Genomic DNA, 23,123 nt, shown 5'->3' on the forward strand with positions numbered 1-23,123 from the left:
CCAACATTTGGCTTGGTCAATAGCTCTCCTGGGTCAATTAACTGTATTGATAGTATGGTTGTACTAAAATTATTAGGAAAAAATTCTACCCTGATAGAGTAGACAAGCCATGGAGCAGGCTGCCCAAGAAAGTGGTAGAAAATGATCAAAAATGTGTAGATCTTGTGTTAGAGACATGGCTAGAGAGAGTGGTGGACTTAGCAGTGCTGGGTTTATGGTTGACTCAATGATCTTAAAGGTGTTTTCCAACCTAAATGACTGGGTGAATTGCATTCTAAATGTAGTTACACACCCAAATTCCTACCTGCCTCTGGAGTATACATGTCTCCATTCACTTGGGAATAGAGATGTTCATTTGGCAGAGAAGGGGAAACAATTCATTTTGGGCTGCAAAAATGCACCATCAATCCCTGTAACTGGGAGCAATCTCTGCCTATTTTTCTCCTCGAGTGACTGACCGAGGCCTAGAGAGCTTAGTTCCCCCTTACCTGCTCTTACCTTGTTCTTGCCCTAGTTTCATTACGTTGCAGCAGAAAAAGAAGTTTTGGATTTTACTCTTTATGTGGCCTCTGTGCAGCCTGGTCTCAGGTGTCTCACATTGCCAGTTACACAGGGAGGAGGAAAAAGTGAGAACTTTTGCTGCTCAAGCAACCCTGTTGGAAGAGACTGCCAGGACAGAGAAGGCATGTATTTACTGATGAAGGGATTCCCTGACCAAGCAGCATGAGCTGTGCCCTACACCACAAGAGGACACAACTGTTGAGATCCAGCACAAAACACAAACAGGGTCCACTGAGTAATATTACATCAAAATAATAACCTGTGAGGGTATTAAAATTTTTAATCATTATATTCTGAGAACCTTTCTGTAGGATCTGGAAAAGCTTCTTCTCCAAACACTTCTGTCAAGTGTTGACAAAATGGAACCACCACCTCTGCAATGGCTCAACAGTGGCTTGTACCACCTCCAGACAGGACAGCTTGGCCTGAATTGTTCCCAGGACATAAAAAAACTCTTTCATTTCAGCAACAGTTCTTGTCTTCTGCAGCAGTTTGACCTATTGTCTTAGTGGGAGTATTTTTTTACTATTCAATACCTACCACAATAAATCAAACTCCATATATTAACAAGAAGCTCAAAGTAAGTTAAATATCAATGGATTAATTAAATATGATGGATAATGATTGCCGGCTAACATTGCAATGTTATTGCATGTTTTAATAAACAGTCCTCAAATTAATTTGTGAGGATGGTGCCTACTCTGAATGCATGCTTTGTGCCTTGTCTGCCCTGCCCCGCTGCAAAGAACATTGAAGTGTTCTGCTGCTGTGTGGTGCCAAGCTCCTCTGCATATGGAAGCAGGTGCTCCAGTTATCACAGACTGACATTCAGCACCTTCACTGATGTGTAGATAATGTCAGCCTGGAAAGGTGGCAGGCAGCATCTTGTCCAGCCTTCCCTGTAGTATGGGAGGATAAGCATCTCCAGCTGTCAAAATCCTTCTCCTTTCTTCTGTATGCAAAATTTACATCCCATTTGTGGCAACTGAGGATGAGAGATATGCCCTTGGTTTAACATGCTTTGCAGTTAATCCTCTCCAAAGTGTATTTAAAGCCAACAGCAGTAACTCAGTATATTAAGGGATTTGGTCAGTGACCATATTTTAATGTCCATCAGATTGACAGTGCCCCCCTTTATATTGTAATTCTCTTGTGATACTTATGCATGCACTGCATGTACAGACTAAAGGGGATGAGGGAACTTTATAAGTCCTGGGGCCTGAGAGAAAAGCAGCCCTGGTCAGGAACAGAATATGTGCCATTCCATCAGGGTTTTGTATCATGACCTATCTCAATTTGCAGAAACAAGCTGCTTATAATTGCAGTGAAGAGGCTGATGCCTGATGGTTTGTATTTTAAGCACTTTAAAGAGCACATGATGATATAAACTGAAACTATTGTGCTTGCTCTAAACAGTGGCCTGTGATGACACAATGTGATGACATGGACTGTTGCAAATGTAGGAAAAACCACCTCTAGGTACAGGTAGTAGGCAATAGCAATATAATATAGGTAGCAAGTACTATAGCAGCATAAATACACTATTTTGATACTACAAGGAAATACTTTTAATCCTGGTTTCTTGATGTGTGTGTGATTGCACTGTGACTGTATTTGTCTGAAAACTGTTGAGTCAGTAGCTGATTTCAATCAGCTTTGACAGAGCTTCCAAGGGTATCCTACTTTTGCCTGCTCTGTGAACATTGGGTATCTGAATAGAGTTAAAAGAGACAGATTTAACACCCTGTTGATAGAAGAGGGGAGATAAGAAAAGAAAGGAAAGATCAAAAAGGGAAAAGGAGACAGAGAAAAGTTCTTGTCTTATTGGATGTCAGCACATTTGCTGCCAGATGCAGACCTTGGTGTATTCACTGCTTGCCTTGTCCCTACTCCTGGCATCAGGAAACCCAGCCTGCACACAGCAGCTGAAAAGCAGCACCTGGACTTTACACCCTGCCAGTCACAGCTACAATCAACAGCACAGACACTTGGACTTACTGCTCTGGGGTTCCCTGTACTCCCCTCTGGTGCATGGACCTCCATGGGCCAGGAGAAACAAATGCATGGGAAATCAGGAAGCTGGAAGAAAATGCATTTGTCTTCTTCAGGTAGGAGCTGATTACTTTCAGCCACTGCAACCAGCTTGTGCTGGTCTCTGCTGAGTACTTGTGTGCAATTGGGCTTCAACCAGCAGGACTCTCAGCAGCCCTCAGTCATGCCCCAAGGCTATAAATTCCTGGGAGCAGAGGAAGGGAGAGATCCAAATCTCCTACAGCCTGGTGGAGAGCTTTACCTGGTGATTTATTGCACAGCAGGACAAGTGTCTGGCTGCTGTACTGATAGGAAGCTGCACAACTCCAGAGCATGTGTTGCATCCCTCTTGGAGGCAGGCATTTGACAAAGCTGAAAACCAGACCACCTTTGGTAACTCTGCTCTTGGCACTTCCCACAGATCCACTCTGACCCACCTTCCCCTGTCTGTTCACTGCATAAGGATCCAGAGAGGATCCTCCACTCTGATGACTCCGATGGATTCCTCCAGCGGGCACTCGCTGTCCCGTGCTGACACCGTCCTGTTCAACAGGGGTAGAGTCATAGAAAGGCTTGTGTTGGAAGGGACCTTGAGGGTCAAGGTAGTGATTGTGCAGCTGAGGAACAGCCTTCCCAGGCCTGCAGACAAGCTGAGGTGGGAGAATAATTCTGGAGACGGTCAAGTTCAGCCCTCATCAGTCCCAGTGTGTCTCAGCAGGGCTGAGTCACTTTCCTGGACCTGCTGGAGACACTTTTCCCAGTGCAGCCCAGGGTGCTCTTGGCCTTTTTTACAGATAGGGACATTGCTGCCTCCTGTCAAAGCTGGTGTCCACCAGGACTCCCTCATCCTTCTCTGCAAAGATGCTTGTGAGTCAGACAACCCCTGGCATGTTCTGGTGCCTGGAGTTTTCCCTCCCCAGAGGCAGGACTTTGCACTTTCCCTCGTTAAACTTCACAAGGTTCCTGACAGCCCATTTCTCTTGCCTGTTGATGTCCCTCTGGATGTCAGCTCAACTTTCAGGTGTGCCTGACACTCCTCCCAATTCTGTACCAGCTCCAAGCCTTATGCTTTGCCACAGCCAGAGCCCACTGTGGAATGATGCCGTGCCTCGGTGTGAGCTAATTGCAGCAGTGAGGTTATTGCTTCAGCAGCTCCTGCCGGGGCTGAGCCTTCTGTTTGGGGTGCTGTGGGCACCAAGAGGCCAGCACAGGAACCTGGTCTATTGACTCTTCTACAAGTAAAATTACAGTTCTAGAGAATTTACAAATGGGCATCCAAGGTCTGAAATGCCTTAGATGTGCAAATAGGGAGATCATGCCTTGAGCTTTCTTTGTATCTCCCCTTAAATTGGTAATATCTGCTGTGCAACTATTTGTCTGAAAATATATTTCATCTGAACTAGCTGCTGTGCAGGGCTGAACCAGTGTTTTGCTGTGAGATGTGCAAGATACAGCAAAAAACACATTTCTACCTCCAGCACAAATGCTTGACTCCCCCATCCTTATGTTTGCTCAGGGCCAACAAAAAGTCGTGTTTCTCATTGCTTTTTCTACTCGTAGCCACTAGAAATCAGTATAAAAGAAAAAAGTGGAAAAATCTCAGAATCTGAAAATTTTAATGCAGTGCTACTAGAAATATGGGTGTATTTGCTGGTCCATTTAACTCATTTCATGTAATTGAAAAAGAAGGTAAATGAAAATGTAGGGTTTTTTGGGTTTTTTTTGTATTGTGACACTGTTTTACCTTTCCACAAGTAATTACAGGTTCTAAAATGTTGGGTTGTTGGGGTTTTTGTTTGTCTGAACAGAGGATTTTACATGTATTTTTACTGTAGGTGAAGTAAACAGAAACAATGGCAAGGTAAACAAAATTGCAATTGTGTCCGGGTGAAAGGTAGGGAAGATGACGAATCTATCATCACACCTCTGTCAGTCTGGCTGCTCTCAGCTCAGATGGCAGGATGGTGCTCTCTAGGTATAATGGAGATCTATAAATAGCTGCATCATTATATAACCCAGCAGCAGTCTCATTCCCTTTCTAAATATAGGCTGTGCAGCAAAGGACAGTCTGGTGGTGTGTTGCTCCTGATACCGATTAATATCATGACTCACGCTGCCCAGCTAATAAAAATGAAATGTGTGCCTTGGAGGCACCGGCCTGGATAGGGTGAATTTACACGAGGAAAAAAAAAACATTAGATTTTGTTTTGTGACCAGTGAAGGAGAAACTCAAATCTAAGCAATTTCATAATGCAAGGCAATATTATATTATGTGTCTCTAATCATAATGACTTCAAAGAAATGTGAAGATGTCATTAATGAAATGTTTAATATCTTGTGTTCTGTTAATAAAAAATAGTTTATTGCCTTTGAGTAATTACTGCAAACTCATTTGGGGGGTTGTAATAATCTCACATTTCCTGAGTCAACGTGGCTGGCATGTTTGGAATGCTGCTCAAAGGTGGGCTGTGTTCACTCAGGATACATGTGCAGAGCTCCCACTATCAACCAGGCAGCATGTGCAGAAGGGAGTGAAAGTTTTCTGTAAAATATAAATATTCTGTATGTAAAGAGCTTTGAGATCAATGCAGCAAATTGCATCTGAGGCATACTTTGACCTTCAAATTTTAATTATCATAAATAGTGAGACATGTACACCCTTGTTTAGTCATATTGCCTGTGTGCTCCCTCACATCCAGTCTGCAATCAATATTGCCATTTCACACACAAGGATTTTGCATCCACCTTTTTGTCTTTAAAGTTAAGATGCTGTCTCTGCTGAAGCCCATGCTGATGTCTTTATTTAATTACATGACGAAGGTGAATGTCTAAATTGTGACTTTAACTCTGATTAAAAGTGCTGCAGTGGATTCCCCTTAGAACTCAGGACACTGGTCTTTGCTCAAGAGGTAAAGAGCCTTCTTCAGTGAATTGCAGCATCATTTTGTACCATCTTCACCAATTTGTCCAGACTTTCATGTCTTTCATTAGAAACACTTTGATGGTCTTCCAGGAGCCTGCTCATGCAGTAAAGCATTCTCAGCAGGACTGAAGGTTCCTTGGACAAGTGAGGCAGTTCCTGCTCACCACTGAAAGGGGTGCTGCTGTGTGAGGTTGAGGTTTCCTGCCTGGGAGGCCACACACATACAAGCATTGGATAACACAATCTGAAAGTTCAGCCTCCACTTCCTTCTCAGGTACATTCTGCCCATTGCTTCTTCAGACCCCAGCCCTGTGGTTCAAGAGTAAATCAACCATTTCCTCATCATACAATAGCCTATGGTGCTTTGCTGAGGAAAACCTTAGCTTTACAAACACCAGAGAAAAGGGAATGTATGCACTTCTTTTTTTTGTACAATTTCACTTGTTTCAAGCAGCTAGGTGTACCATTTGCACCTCCAGTGGCCACAGTATCAGTAATTCTTAATTTAAACAATTTAGCTGAGTTTGCCACCAAAACAATATTTTTTCTTCTTTCCCCTCAGGATGTTGAGCTCTGCTCCAGCTGCTTGCCTTTGACAGATTTACAGTAATAAAAAATAAAGTAAGAAAACTGTTATTTTGTTTTCAAACACAAATCCTTTGTGACAGATTAGACATGGAGGGATAACCTACCTGGCTGGAGGAGTCAGGTATTTATCTGCAGGACTGCACAGTTATATTCAGCAAAGACATGGTACCAGCAGCTTGATCTTGGTCATGTGAATAACCTTAAAACCTTTTAAAACACAGGGCAATGCTAAAGAGATGCTTAAAGGGAACTTGCACAGAAATGACAATCCTTATCAGTCAGGGAGGCTCCTGCACTGAAAGCCTCAGCTGTGCTGCACAGTTCTCATGGTCCCCATCAGTCCCAAGGGCCCACACTCAGCTGAGGCTGAGGAATAAGGTACCAGCAGCCAGCCCACAGCTGCCTCATGTCAATGGGATATCTCAAATCTTAAAATACAGCTCTTGGGAGCTTCCAAGCCTGGCAACTATCATGAACCCTAAATCTCCTGTATGGTGAGGAAGAGCCATACCCAACGAGGCGAGCTACCATTTTGGTGAAAAGTCACATACATAAAGATTTGTGTGTTCCTATGTATTTCTATCTGGCTTGAATGGACCTGAAGAGAGGCTGGACAGTGAGGCAGAAGGTGGCTTCCCAGCAGAGTCCCCTGTAAGAATTGATCTGTAAGGCATTTTTAGAGCAAATATAAACCAAATGGACACTTTTGCGTTTATGTTAAAGTGCTGCTTGCATTTAAAATGAAGAGAGGCAGAGGAACACATTTTAGATACTCTTGTGGATAGTGAGCTTTCTGGGGAAAACCAGGCTGCTTCTTTGGGAGCATGCAGATCCCATGGGAAGGCTCTGGGACAGGTGTTTCCCAATGTACTGGGCATTTCAAACCCCATGCAGCAAGGGAATTCAGGGTAATTTGGTCTGAAGGCACATGCAAAAGGTAGTCTGATGGTAACACAATAATTGAGTCCACAGGCAAGTAGTAGGAGAGCAGAGATGCTGTTCTCTGCTCTGCTCTTTACCCAAAAGCACTGGCAGGTTCTCTGACACTGGACATGTGGTGAGGCCACCCCACTGCCCCAGGCAGACAGCCTTGCAGGCAGGATTTACAATTCATCTGGCTGGCATTTTCCCAGGGGCCAGCTCCTGGCAGCGCCCTGCCACGGCTGCTCCTCTGATGCTCCTGAAGGCTCTTGGACTTGCCTCTCCCTGTCTGTAAAGTTTCCAGCCATCAGCATCCATACCTGCTCAGTGAATATGCTGTGACTAATTCACAGTTTCTTCCCTGATTGATTAGTTTGGAATGAGAGACAAATCATTAAACCCCAGGCCTTTTATTGATAACTTGCAAATGGGGAAAATTGTTCAATTCTTGGTATTGATCATTAGTTACATCCACTTCCCCACAATTATACAAAACATGGCATTTGTTACTTGGATTGTGCATGTTAAAGCCATATCTAGGAAGAAAATATGCCTCCCTGTGGCTCTCTGCAAAGCATCTTGTCTTCCACAAAAGAACTGCAGGAGCAGGAAAGAAAAAGAAGCAATGTGCTGACTTAAAAAACATGTGTGTAGTCCTGTGGAGAACAGAAAGGTCTTCATTTATTAGCTGCAAGAAAAAAGGTAAAGGTCTAGAACAGCATGGTGATTGAAGCCTTACAAGCATAGACTGGAATTTGTTGAATCTTCCAAGTTAATACACAAACAGCCAGGTCAAAGTAAAAATATTTACAAAGGTAAAAAAAAAATGTTTGTGGCTTAGTAAAAGCTAGTTAATAAAGTTGGGAACTTAATATCTATCCTTCCCATCCCTCAGTCTGAAAGAACCACTTAGGCCCTCTCTGTGTCCCTGTATGTCTCCAGGGCCCATCCAGGTGTGAAAGCCTCTCCCATCTCCTCCACTGCTTTTGGCATGATGTACCATGAGTCTGCCTGACCCAAAAAACCACCAGCACCCTCCATGCTTTGCATATCCTAAATTAATACAGCAGGAACCATATGCCATAACATTCTAACTAGACAAGAAACCTTACAAAGATAAAACTTGAGGATTTTACCCTTCATTAGCAAAATGCCATCACACTTTGTTCAAAAGTTGGAATTATTTAAAATCTGGTGTATATTTATCCAAAAGTAATTGTAAAAGGATGACTTGTTTAGCAGCTGTATTCTGTGATGAAGCCCTTGCTAAATCTAAAATAGCCTTTATTTTATTCTAGTAATAACAACCAAGCCAGATGCTTTAGCCTACATTTCATATTTGAAGGTACTACTGATGTAAAAATAGTACCCTGTAGGATGGTCTTACATGGTGAAGTCTATGCCTTGAAGAGACAAGAGAAAAGGAATATCCTGGCAAAGAATTATCCCCTTTATTATAGAGTTGAGGAGCTATATAATCACTCAGAGGCACTGAGTGATTAGCTGTCTTGCTCATAATACCATTGGAAGGCTATAGCCAGACATAATAGGGTCTGGTTGTGCCAGACAATATGTTCTCACTACACTGCCATCTTTCTTCACTGATGTAAATGGCTTATTTATTTTAAAAGTAGATTTTCATTGGCATCAGCTTGGTTAAAGACACCCAATTTCTCCTGGCTGAATCACTCATTAAAGCTGAATAACCCTTATTCTGCTGTGGACAGCTATAGTTATAGGCACTCAAATACTACCAAAAGAGTAACATACTAATTTTAGTTAAAAAAAAAAAATCACTAAGGTTTTAGGACCTGAAGAGAACATTAAGAAAAGATCTTATTATCCTTAACTCTGTCTTATACTGTCAGGTGACAGGTATGTGATTCTGTCCAATATTGCCATAAAAAGCCCAAGATTTAAAGCACCACTAATATCCCTGACATATCCTGGAGATGTAATAACCTGGGGCACAATGTTCAAAATCCATCTGATTCCAGGGGACTGCAGCCAGAAGTGTGCACTATGCAGAGAGGTTGCTGTCTGTTGGTGTTTTCCCTCTTCTGAGGAATTCTGGTTTATTGATATGGTCATTTCTCTCACTGCATGCTCAATTTAATGGAGCAGAACCCCCATGATAACAAACTACAACAGGGTAAATCTTCCTCTGGGCCAGCTGCTTTGTTTCCATAACATGCTAACTTTTCTAGCACTTAAGGGTAGTATAAGAACATCTAATTGGAAGCATAACATTGGGTGCAGGGATTGCAGATAAAGTAATGAGGTATTAATTACTTTCTTTTTGCCTAAGGTGCACCTGGGCTTCTAAATTTTGATATAACTAAATAGAGAGCCAGACAAGAAAATGTGAATCACTGGAGACTTCTGAGCAGCTGTTAAGGAACAGAGTGATTACTGGCCCTAAAAATAAAGCAGTGGAAGAGCAGACCTGATGCTCCAGGTGGTCTGTGTTCCTACAAAGCACCATAAAGGGTAAAGCAGCCGTGCCTCTGCAGTCCCTGTTGGAACTGATCTGGAAATACACACAATCAGGCCTGATTGTGTACTGCAGATTGAGTTTTTCTGCCTGGAGAATGGCTCTCCCAGGGATTTCAAGCTCTCTAAAGCCCATCCACACAAGTCCATTAATTATTGTTGCTCTCCTGGGGACTGAGGTACCATTTGTGGCACCAAAGAGAGTTTCAAGACTGTTGCTTTTCCTTGGCACCAAATTTTCCTCCTGTTCTTCTGCTTTTGCCCTCAATGTACTCACAAGCTGCAGGACCTGTACTTGGGGGTGATGCCTCCCAGCTGACTGGCAGCAGGTGAGCACAGAAACCATCTCTTCCTATTTTCACACAACCTTTATTTTCTCACGTTAGCGAGCTACTTCATTTGTGAAATAAAATTAGTGGCCCAGGTGCAATCTATTCCAAGTCTTTCCCAGAAATTTTTGGCAGCCCTTAATCTGAATGCTGGGGGTTCTGCTAACCAGTTTTCAGCCTCTAGTCCTCACCAGGAGGAGCTGAGCCACAGCTGTCTTGTGATACATTGCTTCCATATTCACTAGAGAGCCCAGTCAAGCAAAAAGGCACTTCTTTATCTCAGAGAGAATACATCAATAGATTCACCAAAAAGACACAAATGAGAGATAAAACAAATGTGGAATGGACAAAGACAAGGGAAGATGACAGAAGAATTCATAATTTCTTCCATTTTCCAAGCAGCTCTGAGAGCCAGCTGTGACCTCTTTGCAGCACTCATCAAACTGCAAACAGTGATGTGTTTTAAAACATTATTCAGGCAAGAAAGGGTGTTCTATTATTGTCCTAACTTTCCCAGTCCAATCTACCTTTTGCAGCAGACATATATGCTTTCATAAAACTGCCTTTCTTTTTCCTCTCTTGCTAGTCATAATTGCGCATAAATCTTTATCACAGGAGTTTGCTACTCTAGTGAGACCACTTTCTGCAATTTAAAGAGCTGAGGAACACATTACATTGTTAGTCAAAAGGGCAGGAGATAAAAGGTTTGAGATTTCTAACTTAATTTGAGATATTCTGTGCTTGTGTTTTGTGATAATGTTAAAAGTAAAGTGTGGGTGGACACTGGTTTTAAAGTGTCTGAACTTCTCAGGGCCTCTTCCCAACAACGCTGCAGTAATTCTCTTACTGTGCAAGCTGCTGTGCAGAGAATGACATTATGTTCCAAACCTGTGGAAGAAAACCATGACAGAACTAGTAAGGAAGTGTTTTCTTCTGAGTGTGTCAAGGATTGAAGGCCAATTGATTTTTCATTCAAGTCAAAAGCAATATCTATCAGCATCTTGAAATCCAGGTCCTATAATACTTGTCCTTTGTAACTGTGGCAAACAGGCTGCTCTCATGGTTTCCAGAACATTGTTCTCCTATTGCAAGTCAGGTTGCTTCATTATTTCTAGTGGGTAAAAAATATTTTTTGGGGAGTCAGGCAACTGGAGAAAGATCAGAGGGCAGCACTTCTTTAGGTATGTACAACATAAAAAAAACAACATAAGTGTTCACATTTACAGAAGGCTGGATTTTTAGACTAATATCCACATTTGGAAAGGAACACAGTGATCTTGTAGTAGGAGGAAAGTGCAGCTCCTTACAAGGTAATGAAGTAGAAACAAAGATTTCATTCCAAAGTTTCTCCTCTTCAGATTTAATTTGTGTTCCCTGTGGTACTTGAGTCTCTCCTTTTGTGATGCACCATAATGCTTGAGCCAAAGCCGTGGTATCTGCATGTCTGCTGGGGTAAAGCTAAGGCAGGTTTTCAAGCTAGAATTTCCTCCATGGGTAGTTTGCCTTGTGCCTTTGCTGCCTGATGCCATTTTGGATCAGACTGAAAGAAGAGAGTGTGTGTGAATTTTAATTGTAGCTAAACCAGGAAATCACCCCCCCATTCCTTCAGTGGCCACGTGTGCTGGATGAGTGTGCTTTGTATTTCAGTGCTTCTGAAAGGGTGCGAGTTCAAGGTTATACTTTCTGTTATCCATTTGTTCTTTAAATATTTTCATCTTTTCCAGCTAGGTGGCATGCCAGAGCCTATAAGCCTCTTAATATTCTAGCTTTACCACACAGCTTTTTACAAACAAGGTCACAGAGAACAGAAGGAAAACATATAATTAATAATTATCAAGACTTACTGCTGTGTGGGCTTCAAGTCCCTGCTCAGAAATTAGAACCAAATTATTCCAGGCTTTAAAAAAGGTAGTTAAGATATCCAGCATACCTAAATTATCTCCTCTGAGAGACTACACCAGCTCCATTAGCTCCCTGCATGTCTTTTGCTCCATGCTAACGCGTACCACATGCTTTAAATCACAGCAGCTGGTTCCTTCCCATTGCACTTGCCTCACTCCCCACACTCCCTGAAATGTCTTTCCAGTTCTCCTTGCCTTGTCTCCTTCACCCCAGCCCCGTTAACGCCAGCTGATCTGGAACAGCCACACAGATCATTTAGTGAAGTAGGGAAAAAAAGGGAAAATATTTCAAATATTTTTGAAATAGCTGCAAAAATAAGTTGTGCAGTCCCAGTCCCTTTAGGAGTCCTGCAGGTTTGTTTCAGTCAGTGAAATGAGAGGGAACTACCAAGCAAGGTAAATCCTTATCCATGGGATTTCTAAGCAACTTCATTTAAACAGGATATGGTGGCACTCCTTACCAAAATCTGAAAGTTACCCAGGGAATTATTAAGGATGCATAGATTTTAAGACAAGGAGGCACAGGTATATTACCTAATCTGACTGCATAATCCTGGATATTGAATTTGTCTCAAGATCCCCCGGGTTATCCAGCAGTTTAGTACTATGTAAATAATTATTTTCTAGGCAAAAGTGTTTATATAACAATCTAGGACTTTCTCATTTGCCAGTGAATTTCCAGAAGGAAATTTGGGTTTGGAAACTTGAAAAGTAGAGTATACATGCCCATAAGGGACATTTATAAGGGGTAGGCCAACACTTCCTAGAAAAGCTCTCCCTGAGAAGTCTATCCTCTTACTGGAAAGTAGCTCCTCTGTTTCAGATTTTATATATTCCCTCATCAAACATTGTGCATGTCCTTTGCCCAGAGAAAAAGTCTGTGATTAGTCAAACAATACTTCAAAGGCATCTATTTTCTCCTAGTAAAATAATAAATTATTTGCTCCTAGATTGTGATGTAAACACATTCACCTAGAAAATAATTACTTATGTTCTTCTGGAGAATAATAGAAGGAAATCAGATTAAGAGCATTTATTCTATAAATAAAAAGTAAGGTTGTATCCAAACATCTGTCACCAAACAAAATGTTTCTGCAACCCAAATCCATTGTTTAATTGTCTCCTCTCTGCCTGGAATGCAGCTGTTTAAGTAATTTCTGAAGTAGCATCTATGTCATTGACAGACATCTGTGCAGAATCGGTGATGTGCAGAGAATACTCTATTTATAGAGAGGCAATCATGCCTTTCTCATCTTCCCTCCTCCCACCCACAGCTCTTTGCAGTGATATCAAGGGAGTCCCAATCATGGTATTAATTTCTTTTCAGCTGAAATGTACCCATAAAGTTTAGTTGAGAACAAATGAGTAAAGGAAGGTGAAGATCATTTTTCTTATGCTGAAAAGTATTTTTAGGTACCAGCCATAGAGATTTCTTAATATTAGAAAAGGGCAAGATTTGCTGAAATAGAAAGAACATAAAAATAACATTTTACAAATAGTATAGCATCTATTATTTATCATAGCAGTCTTTGGGTAAAGGCCCAAAGCAAAATATTTTACTTTGAAGATGAAACAAAAGGAGGTGGCAACTATTACAAAACCTTTTTTAGTTTTTTTATGAAAATATTTTGTTGAAATATAGCCTATGCCTAAAACTATCTTACTGGAGAAAAAGAAAATAAGTTTTAGCTCTTTTCAAATGCTCATGGAAGAAATGAGAAACTTCTTTACAATGTTTCATAGATGAAAAACATTTTAGGAAGAAACTAGTTCCACTTAATTATCTATGGCTTTCTAAGGAGCTGGGATGCTCCCATTCCACAGCAAGCACACTGCATCATAAAGTCTTCACAGTAATTCTCTTGTTCCAGCCCCAGAATAACTGAATTTGATTGAATGCTCTTTAGGAAGAGGAATGGGAAGGTTCTTGAGATGCTTGGTAATGAAACACATACTAATTATATCATTATTTAAGAGTAAAACATTTCAAAATGTACCTTATTTTACAGTGTGAGGGGCTATTCAAATATTAAACTTCATATATTATTCACCTACAAAGAAAATGAGTTATTACTCTAAAATGGAACATACACAGCAGGGCAGAAAACTCCAACATGACATAGTTGTGAATGTGAAGGCATTTTAGCTAGTAATTGTTGTTTCCAGAATCTTATGCTTGACAGCAACTTTATATGGGCACAATTTAAGTACAAAAAACCACCCAAACAAAAGTCCTATGAACACCAAAGAAATGACTAGGTCCAATGTGAAGGGATTTTATGCTTACTTTTGTCTTCAGAATTTTATTTTTGCTTAATTGTCTGCATTACATAAAATAAGAAAATTCCATATGCTGCCTTGTGCATCTCTGCTCAGAATAACAAAGAATCTTTTGATGACTTTGAGGAAGTCAGGGTAACCTGGGGTTCTCATGGCTTTGCTGAGTCTCAGCAAAGGACATTGCACAAAATTAGCCAATTCTTTCATTATTCAACAATTTAATTTATGTCAGTGTTGTTATTTGTAAATATTTCATAGGCACAATCTCTGCTAACAGCTCCATCATCTATTAGAAATACTTCTAAATAAAATGAGATACTTGCAAAGATCAAGAAATAGAACTGTTATTTGCCAATACCTATTCTGTAAAATACCTTAGGTCAGTTCCTGTCGAGGTTAGAGTTAGCTGTGAGCATTGTAAAGCCTGCTCACTGGAATGAGGATCCTCCACAATTAAATGGAAATTTTTCTGCAGCATTTGTGGGGTGATCTGTTGGGTTTTCCTGCCCTAAGAGAGATATCAAAACCTTTAAAAATACTCTGCATTGCCATTCAAGCCCTGCTGAAAGGCAGTGCTGCAGCTGCCTGTTCTGTAGACTCATTTCATGTTATTCATGTCAAATGTTTTTGCATCTCATGCAGTCAGGCTTGGTTCTGCTTCTGACTGAGGCCAGGCTGGAGAGGGCTCTGGGCAGCCTGACCTAGGATGGCATCCCTGGGGAGGGGTGTGGAACCAGGTGATCTTTAAGGTCCCTTCCAAACCAACCAATCTATGATCCCATGACCAGCAAAATTAGGTTTGCATTGCTAATTCCATCAAGGCCCTGTATAAACCCTCAAAAAGAGAGCAATTCATGTTTTCAAACCTGAGAAACCGTCCAGGAGACTGATCTCTTTTCCCCCAAGCTAAACTATCCAAGAGCCCAATGTGACTTCTTTGACATAAAACAGTCTATGTACTAAGACAATTTAGGCACAACTTTTGAAAGTCCAAAGAGAAAACCTGGCAAGTGTTCACAGCTACTGGTGCTCATGGGAGAGAAAACCAGAGTCTGACTAGGTATCAGCTTATTTAAAAGCCCACATGGCAAAGCACATCACAGACACAGTCCTGAGTCCCAAAGCAGCCCTGCCCCAGCCAGGAAAACATTTAGCAGAGAACAGCTTCAGGCTAAACTTTGCGTTAATTTGCTTGCCTACCTCAATCTTTTCCTTTTACTGAAGGTTTTTACAATCACTGCATTTGTCAATGTCAGACATGGATAAAATGCACTGCAGTCAGGCCAGAGATTAGTGGAAAACTGGCCAAGGGTTGCTCCCTCCATTCAGTCAAGCCCTTGTGTCTTGAAGCATGACAGCTTAAATTTTTTAAAGCAGTTATGTAAAACTGAGTCTGCATTTGTGTCCCCTGCAGCAGCAGGTCACTCTGCCCTCTGCCCTGGCCAGGAAGGCTCATCCTCCTGGCAGGGAGCAGAGAGAACATCATTTAAATTAACTCCTTGGCTGCCCATGAAGAGCTATTCCTCAGCAGGCTGGGAAAGTGCCACACCACTTCTGAAGGCAAAACCACCTGCTCATGATGAAGGACAAGAAGTCCAGTTGAATGCACTGTCCATGTGTGTGGTGCTCTCTGGGCTCCATGTCTTTCCTCCTAAATGATGAGGCCACAGGTGTACTTGAAAGCCAGGGGGCAGGTAGATGAATTTGCTGTCATCCCTTTTTTTTAGTTTGTGTCAATTTTACTTTATTTTGCCAACAACCCCAAGAAGGAGTTTACTTGCTGACCTTTCTTAGATGTGTTGTTACATGTCTGAAAATCAATTTCTGGAGTTATCTGTTGTCTTCTTTTTTTTTTTTTTTTCCTCCCCTGTAGCACTTTGAAATGTGTAGGCTGGAGAGAGATAAGGTTTGCTGGACTGACACAAATGTAACAGGGACACAATTTATGACTCACCTCATTCATGGTAGATTATATGCTCTTGAGATACTTGATGATTTATAGTTGATGTAAATTGTGATACTTACTGTGCCATTAGCAAAGCCATTATCTCTGTCGTGAAAACTTAGAATCAATATATGTCAGCAGAGACAGAAACAGTATTGTGAGCTTGTTGATAAAAATGTGTTTGTGAAAAACATGTTCCACATTTTTGTGGAAAAGCATTCTAGGATTCCATTTGACATGGCCCTTTCAGAATTCTGAGAATAATAACTTCACTAAAGAAAATCCTGAATTCAGGTAGTTATGTCCTTTGCAATTATTAGGTATGTGGTAATGGCCAGAGGGCATTAGCAGTCTCTCTGAAAGAAGAATTTTGCAAGTCGAAACTAGGAAAAACTGGCCTGTAGCATGATGCTGCCAGCCATTTTCTAGATAATAACTAATAATATGTTGAAATATTCATTTTTATCATTAAAATTAATTCCCACAATTAATTATTCTATTCTTTAATTGAAGAAAATGCATTTTTTGAGAAATGCAGTACTAAATAGAGCCTCTTGCTGAAGAAGAGGATCAGCACCTTACATTCAGGCCACAGAGAACAGGCTGGGTGTCTTACTGGACATACAAGGCAAACATCTGAGCTAGAGCTATAGTGAGCAAGCCACTGACTACAGTCAGTTCACAATAAATTGTCACACAAAATATTGCTCAAAGTCAGTTTAAAAATCATTGTTCAAGTGACAGCTCTAAAGATTTACTTCACTAAATAAGCCATCTTTTAAGATTGTTCACTTCATGTTTTTTCCAGGAACTACTATTTGTAGAGGAGAACAGCTGACAGAACCACCTGCCCTTTCTCAAAGGCATTGCTGAGGTCTCAGGTTGAACTGCTTTCAGAACTCTGGAGCATTGGATGTGGCACTCTAGTCTAGCTCACTCTGGAGACAGTTAACAACCATGAAATGCTGATCTCTCTCACAAAAGGTGCTCACATTTCTCACTTGTAATTTGGTATGAACAGCATTTACCATGCAACAAGTCAGGATTTTCCATAAGGCTTTTATAATTATGTTTGTCCCTGCATCAGTTCCTTCCCCCACCTCTTGCATGGCTGGCTCACCACACCAAACAAATCCCAAAGTGATCTTGTGTCTACCCTTGCGTCTCAAATGTTCTCAACATCCCCATACCCAAACTGGCTAACCAAAACTGTTGCTTTTATTGTGGTCTCTAATCCACCATCTTCTAGTTTCACACAGTGTTGCTACTGTAGGATTAACACTGACAGAGAATTGCAGAGTATTCCAGGTTTGAAGAGAACTCTGACAGCCTCCAGTCCACTTCCCTCTAAAGCAGGACCAGCTAGAGCAGGTTGCTGAGGTTGCCTCCTGTTGAGCTGGAGTGTTTCCTCGGATGGAGACTCAAAAATCTCCATGGGCATTTGTGTCATTGTTTGACCTTCCTCACACTGAAGATTTTTTTCCTACAATTTGTTAATAATTTTCCTTATCCCTGTTTCTGTCTGTTGCCTCTTTTCACTGCATCCCTATGAGCAGAGTTTGAGTCTGTCTTCTCTACCCTCCCATTTAATAGCTGTGAATAGCAATAAATTCTCCCCTTTGCCTTGTCTTCTGCTGAAATAAACAGTCCCCATGGCCTTTCCTTTAAATCATGTACTCCAGCCCCATGAGCATCTTGGGGACTGGAGCTGAACTTGCCCCAGAAGATCCATATCTTTTTTGCAGTGGGGAGCCCAAAACTGGATGCAGAACTTTCATCACAACCTCCTAAATGCCAGATATATGGGAAGAGTCATTTCCTTGGACCTCCTTGGTATGGTTTTGCTAAAACTCTGCTGGATGTGGCTGCCTGCCTTTGCCACAGGGATACTCTGCTCACTGATATTTAACTTTTAGCACCAAATTGATAGCTCCCTTTTTGCAAGGTTGCCTGCTAATCACTTAGTCCCTGCTCCAGATGTTTGCAGGGATTCTCCTTCCCAGGTGCAGGATTTTGCACTTTCCTTTTCTGAACTTCATGAGGGTCCAAACAATGTGTTGCTCCCGTCTAGCAAGACCTCCCTTTACACAGCTTGGCATTAGCTGTGGATTTTCTGAGTAGTGCACACTGTCCTATCATCCAGGTAATTTAAAGACATAAAACAGTCCTCTCTCAAATAAGAATCCCTGAGGATTATCACAGTGACCATCAACTGGATGCACATTGTACTACTGATTAAAATCCTTTAAGATAGATAGTCCAGGCAATTATCCATTTACCTTATTGCTTATTTAAAGTCAAAATATACAGCATCCACCACATCCACCAAAATATATGCCATCACCTTGCTGTGAGTCATCTGTCTCGTCACGGAACACAACCAGTTTCATCAGGCACAGAATGCTGCTGGTAACTCCATGCAGGCTGTTTCCTGTCACCCTTTTGACATTCAAGCACCAGGACAGGACCTCCAAGAGGACTTGCCCCATACCTTTGTCATGTCCTTGCAAAGCTGCCATAGAACAGCCACATGGTGATGCTGGCCCTCTCCTCTGGTGCTCCTAGAGGCAGCCCATCTGGACCATCTGGTTTCTATATGCCCAACTTGCTTGAGTGCTCCCTTACTCTGTCTTCCTCTCCTCTGGGTATTGCTGCAGAGGAGACTGCAACCAGCCTCAAGAGCAGGAAATCTTGCACAGCAAAAAGGCACTGACAGTCTCTACCTTTTCTGTGTCCTTTCTCCCTCAATCTCTAGCTGTTAGCAGCAGGCTCACAATTTCTTTAGTTTTTCTTTTTCAATTCTGTCATAGAAGCCCTTCTTCTTGCCTTTCACCTCCCTTGCTAATTTAAACCCCAGCTGCTTTTTGGGTATCTCTCTGTTTTCTTATATTACAGTAAATTAGATAAATTCATCCCACTGGTAGTAAGAAAAACTCTGAGGAAGCACTCACTGGAGCCATTCACACAAGGGAAATAGCCAAATGCATCTAAATCTTTCAAGACTTGGAAACAGCAACCAGATGGAAAGGGACAGTTTCCAGATGCCAACCCTCCATGGAAGATTTCAAATCCTCAAAGAAAACAGCTCATAGAAAATTCATCTTATGAGAGACATCAGAGAAAGAAAAATCATTGTTCTCTTCTGTTACTGTGCAGCTCAAATCCTTTCCCAAACTCTGACTCTTGCTCAATATTTTTAACTCTCAATGCACACTAATTACCAATTGAATTTTAACATTCTGTCAGCACATTATATCTATTTTCACTAAGAAAACTTTTGGGTTTTTTTCCCATGGCACATTAAGATAAGCACTTAATTAATTAAGCTGCCCAGAATTGAATGCAGATGACTGGGAGTGCTACCACTTCTGTCAAGTATGTAACATCATTGTTTGGAAAGATGTAAGAGAGCTACAAAAAAAAAAAAAAAAGCCATGGTTGAGCACACACTCAAGGAGCAAAGCACTGTGTCCTTCAAATCCTTGCTCTCTCAGGACTTCCTAGGAGAATCTTGGTGCAAACAAAATGTTGGAAAACAGTAGGGATGTCCTCTTAGTCTTCACAATGAAAGACTACAGTATTTTCAACATGCAAATATTATAACCCTAGAAGAAGATGAAATGTGTTTTCAATCTTTTCTTTAAAGATTTTAGTTTGCTGCCAGGTATTAATTTTAATATTTCATGTGAACTGTGCTGTTACTCACAGAGGGTTCAACACATTCACTGTCTTTGCTGTGAGAAATTTTTGTCATTTTCTCATTAAGTAGATCATGTGTGAAAATAGCAGAAAGAGAAAACAGTGACTAGCAAAGGAGGACTGGACCCTTGCCTTTTTTAAGTAACTTTCTAGACTGAGGTTGTTGCTGTAGAGCTAAGAGTAGAGTTCATATCAGCTGTCTTGCCAAAGTTATCTCCTCTTCCCTTTGATGGCAAATGTTTCATCTCTCTTTCTTTTGAACTTTTTTAAATGGTGCATAAGAAAAGTGTTCCAGTTTCGCTTCATTTTCCACAAAACAAAGCGCACACCTAGTCACACATCTGCTGCTTGGTATATTAATGCCCAGAGCCAGCCTGGCTCCTCCTTTAATCCCTGCCTTCAGGCACATTTGTCTTTCCTTGGCAGGGATCTGAGGCAGCAGGTCTTCAGCTGTGTTATGGCTTAAAATGGTACATTGCTTTGAAGCTGTCCATTTATACATCCCCTCTTGCACTGCTGAACATTTCTCCTGTGAAATGCTCCTCTGGGATCATATGACTATCAACTGCTTGATTTCCTACATCATGCATATTTTTCTAGCTCCTGAAGCTTCTTCCCAAATCAGCTTGAGAATCACCTTTCTGTTTCTCATTTCATGTGGTATTTTTGTTTATGTCCTCTTGCATTCAAGCATTCAAGAGCTCTGTAACAGTTTCACATCTCTGTTTTACTGCAATTGAATCACACCTCTCACATGTTGTCTGGACACAGAGAGCAGGGCTATTCCAGTTCCTGCACTGCATAATTACTGTTAGTTAATTCCTGCAAGAATTATCTGGAAATTATTTTTATATTCACATAAACCAAAGCCAGCTCTTTTTGGGAACAAATGTTCCTTCTAGATAGTTTTATCTGTTGGTGATATCCACCCTCTTCACCAGCAGAACCAAGCAAGCCTTAGGCAGTCTTCATATGTCCTTTGAAATCCTGGGAAATTTAACTTTGATGAGGAGACATTCCATGTTTTTGTTCTTTCTTTCTTTTGGAGCCTCCCCCACTGTCCTCTTCATACCAAGGACATTTCACTCAATCACCCCAAGAGAAGGACCTGCCACCTTCAATTCCACTTGATCTGTCTTTGTTTCCTGAGCTCTTAATTAATATAACACCAGCCCAACAAACTGATTTGGAAATGCCTTAAAATGAAAGTTTTCCACAGCAGGCATCAAACCCACATCAGCCATTATGGAAACTGGTATCTTCACGTGTGAAGTAATTTCTCTCCAACTAAAGCATCCCTTTGCCTCCTTTGGCCTGGAAGCTGGTCAGGATTTAGGTGCTTTGGTGCTGCTGGTGACCTGGACGTGGTACAGGGCTGGGAGGAGGGGAACAGTGTGCCTGTGGTCTCCATGCTGATGTAAGTCTTCCCCCACCCAAGCTAAGCATTCTTCTTTTGGACTTCCTTTGCTTCTGGCAATGTTAACACTTGAATAAGTTTCAATAATCAGTTGACTAAAAGTTAGGCTTGGAGATGTTTTGACATTGGGGGAGGGTTGAAAAAACTATTTAGGGGACCATTATTATTGACAGAAAAGACAAAGCTAAATTTTGATCTAAATTTCTCCATCTAACACATAATGCAAAATGTGAGCAAAAATGGTGTGTACAGGGACAGCTCTGGGCTCTGGACAGAAGCACCAAATACTCTTTCACCTGTAAAAGGAGACAGACAGCAAAGCAGCACATGAAGTCCCACATCTTTCAAGGTTTCTGTGGTCATTTGCTCACAGGGGTTTTCCTGAAGGCCCTTTGATCCTCTGGTGACCATGGAAGCCACTCTGCTGTGTGTGGTGAGTGGCCCTGCTTGCCCTGTGGGCAGTGCTGTGTGGCTGGGCTGTGCTGCCAGCTGAGAGAGCAGCCAAGCCTCAGCCTCCAGGTGGGAATTGCAGAAAGTGGCTGCTGGGGCAGGGAAAATGTTACTGGTGCTTTGCTTAAGGGTCCTGATATGCACACCACTGGGGAGAGGGTGTAGGTAGGAGAGGCTGTTGGAAAAATCTTTCCAAAAGTCTTTAGGAGGGACAGGTGGCAAATTCCCACTACACACACAGAGCTCACTTTTGTGAGGAATAGTGTAGGGTCACCCCCAGTTTTAGCCAGACACCAATTGCTCCTAGTGACACAAAAACGTGGCTTTTTGCAGGAGAGCAACTCCACACTCCTTCCTTGGCTGTGCCTGTACAGCTCAACTCTGAAGATGGCACTGGAGGGTTGCTTTGCAGCAGTAAGTACAGAAGGAACAGCGAAGAACATCAGACCCTGAAATTTAGGGGAAGACTGAAGCAGAGCAGCTAATCCCACTTGAAAGGATGGGGTCATGTCCAACTACACATTTTTTTTCCAATCCACTGGGAAAGCCATTACACTGATGGCAGTCAGATTGGTGCAGCCACAGCAATCTTGAAAGCAATTAGGATATCTTTGATTAAATGATCTAGTGGACAAAGACTGAAATTGCTTCTCCAGGAAAACCCCAGCATGGATAGTTTTTTAATTAAAATGAGCTAATATGAGATTTTTACTTGCAAAATCACATGAAAGGGAGAAAACAAAAGTGATACGAGAAAGGGAAAACACCCTTTTGTTTTCTCCAGTGACTGATTATCACCACACTGTTTTCAAAATCCCTTTGCTTCCCTGTGTAATCAGGTTGATTAAAATCCTCTAAAGAAATAAAACAGCTGCACAGACTTCCAAAATCACATTCTTCTCCACTGTGTGCACACTGTATTCTTTTCAACAGCTTTGTTTCCAAATTATTCTTTTCCCTTCATTGCCTCCGAAAGTCTATTACTGGATTTATTAAAAGAAAGCTGAATAAGCATGCTGAATACAGCCACAGTGATTGCCTCAACACATGTTGTTTGTGCAAGGACTACTGTGCAACCAAGTTTGAGCTGCTGGCTGTCACTGAATTGAGGCAGAACAAAGGAAAACCCAGCTGAAAGAAATTGTTCACTAAAGGAAGGTTCCATATTTTGCCCTTCTGTCATACACTGAAGAGCTAAAACAATTATTAAGCTGAAGTCACACCATGACATTTTACTTCAACCCAGGCTAGGAGGAGGAATGTTCCTATCTTGTCTCTAAAATGACCTGACACCTTTCCACTGTCTGAGGCTGAGACGAGGCTGTGCTGCCACATGCTGCTGCTGCAAGCTGTGCCTTCCAGGGAATCAGCTCAGCTGGGGTGACTTGGGAAGGGGGCACCTGCTTGCTTCCCTCTCCTGCTTGGAGGTGCTTGCCTGGCTGTAGGAGGGGGCAGGAATAAGGAGAGGCTGTGCACAGAGCACACCTCACATTCACTCACCCTGTGCACACAGCACACCAGTCCTGCCACTCTGCCAGTGCTTATGCAAACCAAGGTGTGCCCAGTGCTTAAGCAGACCTCTCTG

General features: G+C 41.8%; 2 long non-coding RNA genes across 4 annotated transcripts in view; one reads left to right on the forward strand and one right to left on the reverse strand.

Moving 5' to 3' along the window:
- The window catches only part of LOC111922893 (uncharacterized), a 340,899-nt gene that overhangs the window by 274,219 nt on the left and 43,557 nt on the right, over window positions 1–23,123 (forward strand). The window contains exons 6-7 of one of the 3 annotated variants that reach the window (XR_015284144.1): window positions 16,781–16,956; window positions 21,872–21,952. The exons of the other annotated variants lie outside the window; for them this stretch is intronic. This is a non-coding gene — a long non-coding RNA (uncharacterized LOC111922893). The remainder of the gene's footprint in view (window positions 1–16,780; window positions 16,957–21,871; window positions 21,953–23,123) is intronic. 3 annotated transcript variants of the gene reach the window in all.
- On the reverse strand, window positions 7,419–11,916 carry LOC111922896 (uncharacterized). Its single transcript, XR_002860795.2, has 2 exons — window positions 11,691–11,916; window positions 7,419–11,386 (listed from the first exon to the last, which is right to left on the reverse strand). It is a non-coding gene; the product is annotated as an uncharacterized LOC111922896 (long non-coding RNA).

Source organism: Cyanistes caeruleus, chromosome 3 (assembly GCF_971803275.1).
Source record: "Cyanistes caeruleus chromosome 3, bCyaCae1.hap1.1, whole genome shotgun sequence".
NCBI classification, from domain to species: domain Eukaryota; kingdom Metazoa; phylum Chordata; class Aves; order Passeriformes; family Paridae; genus Cyanistes; species Cyanistes caeruleus.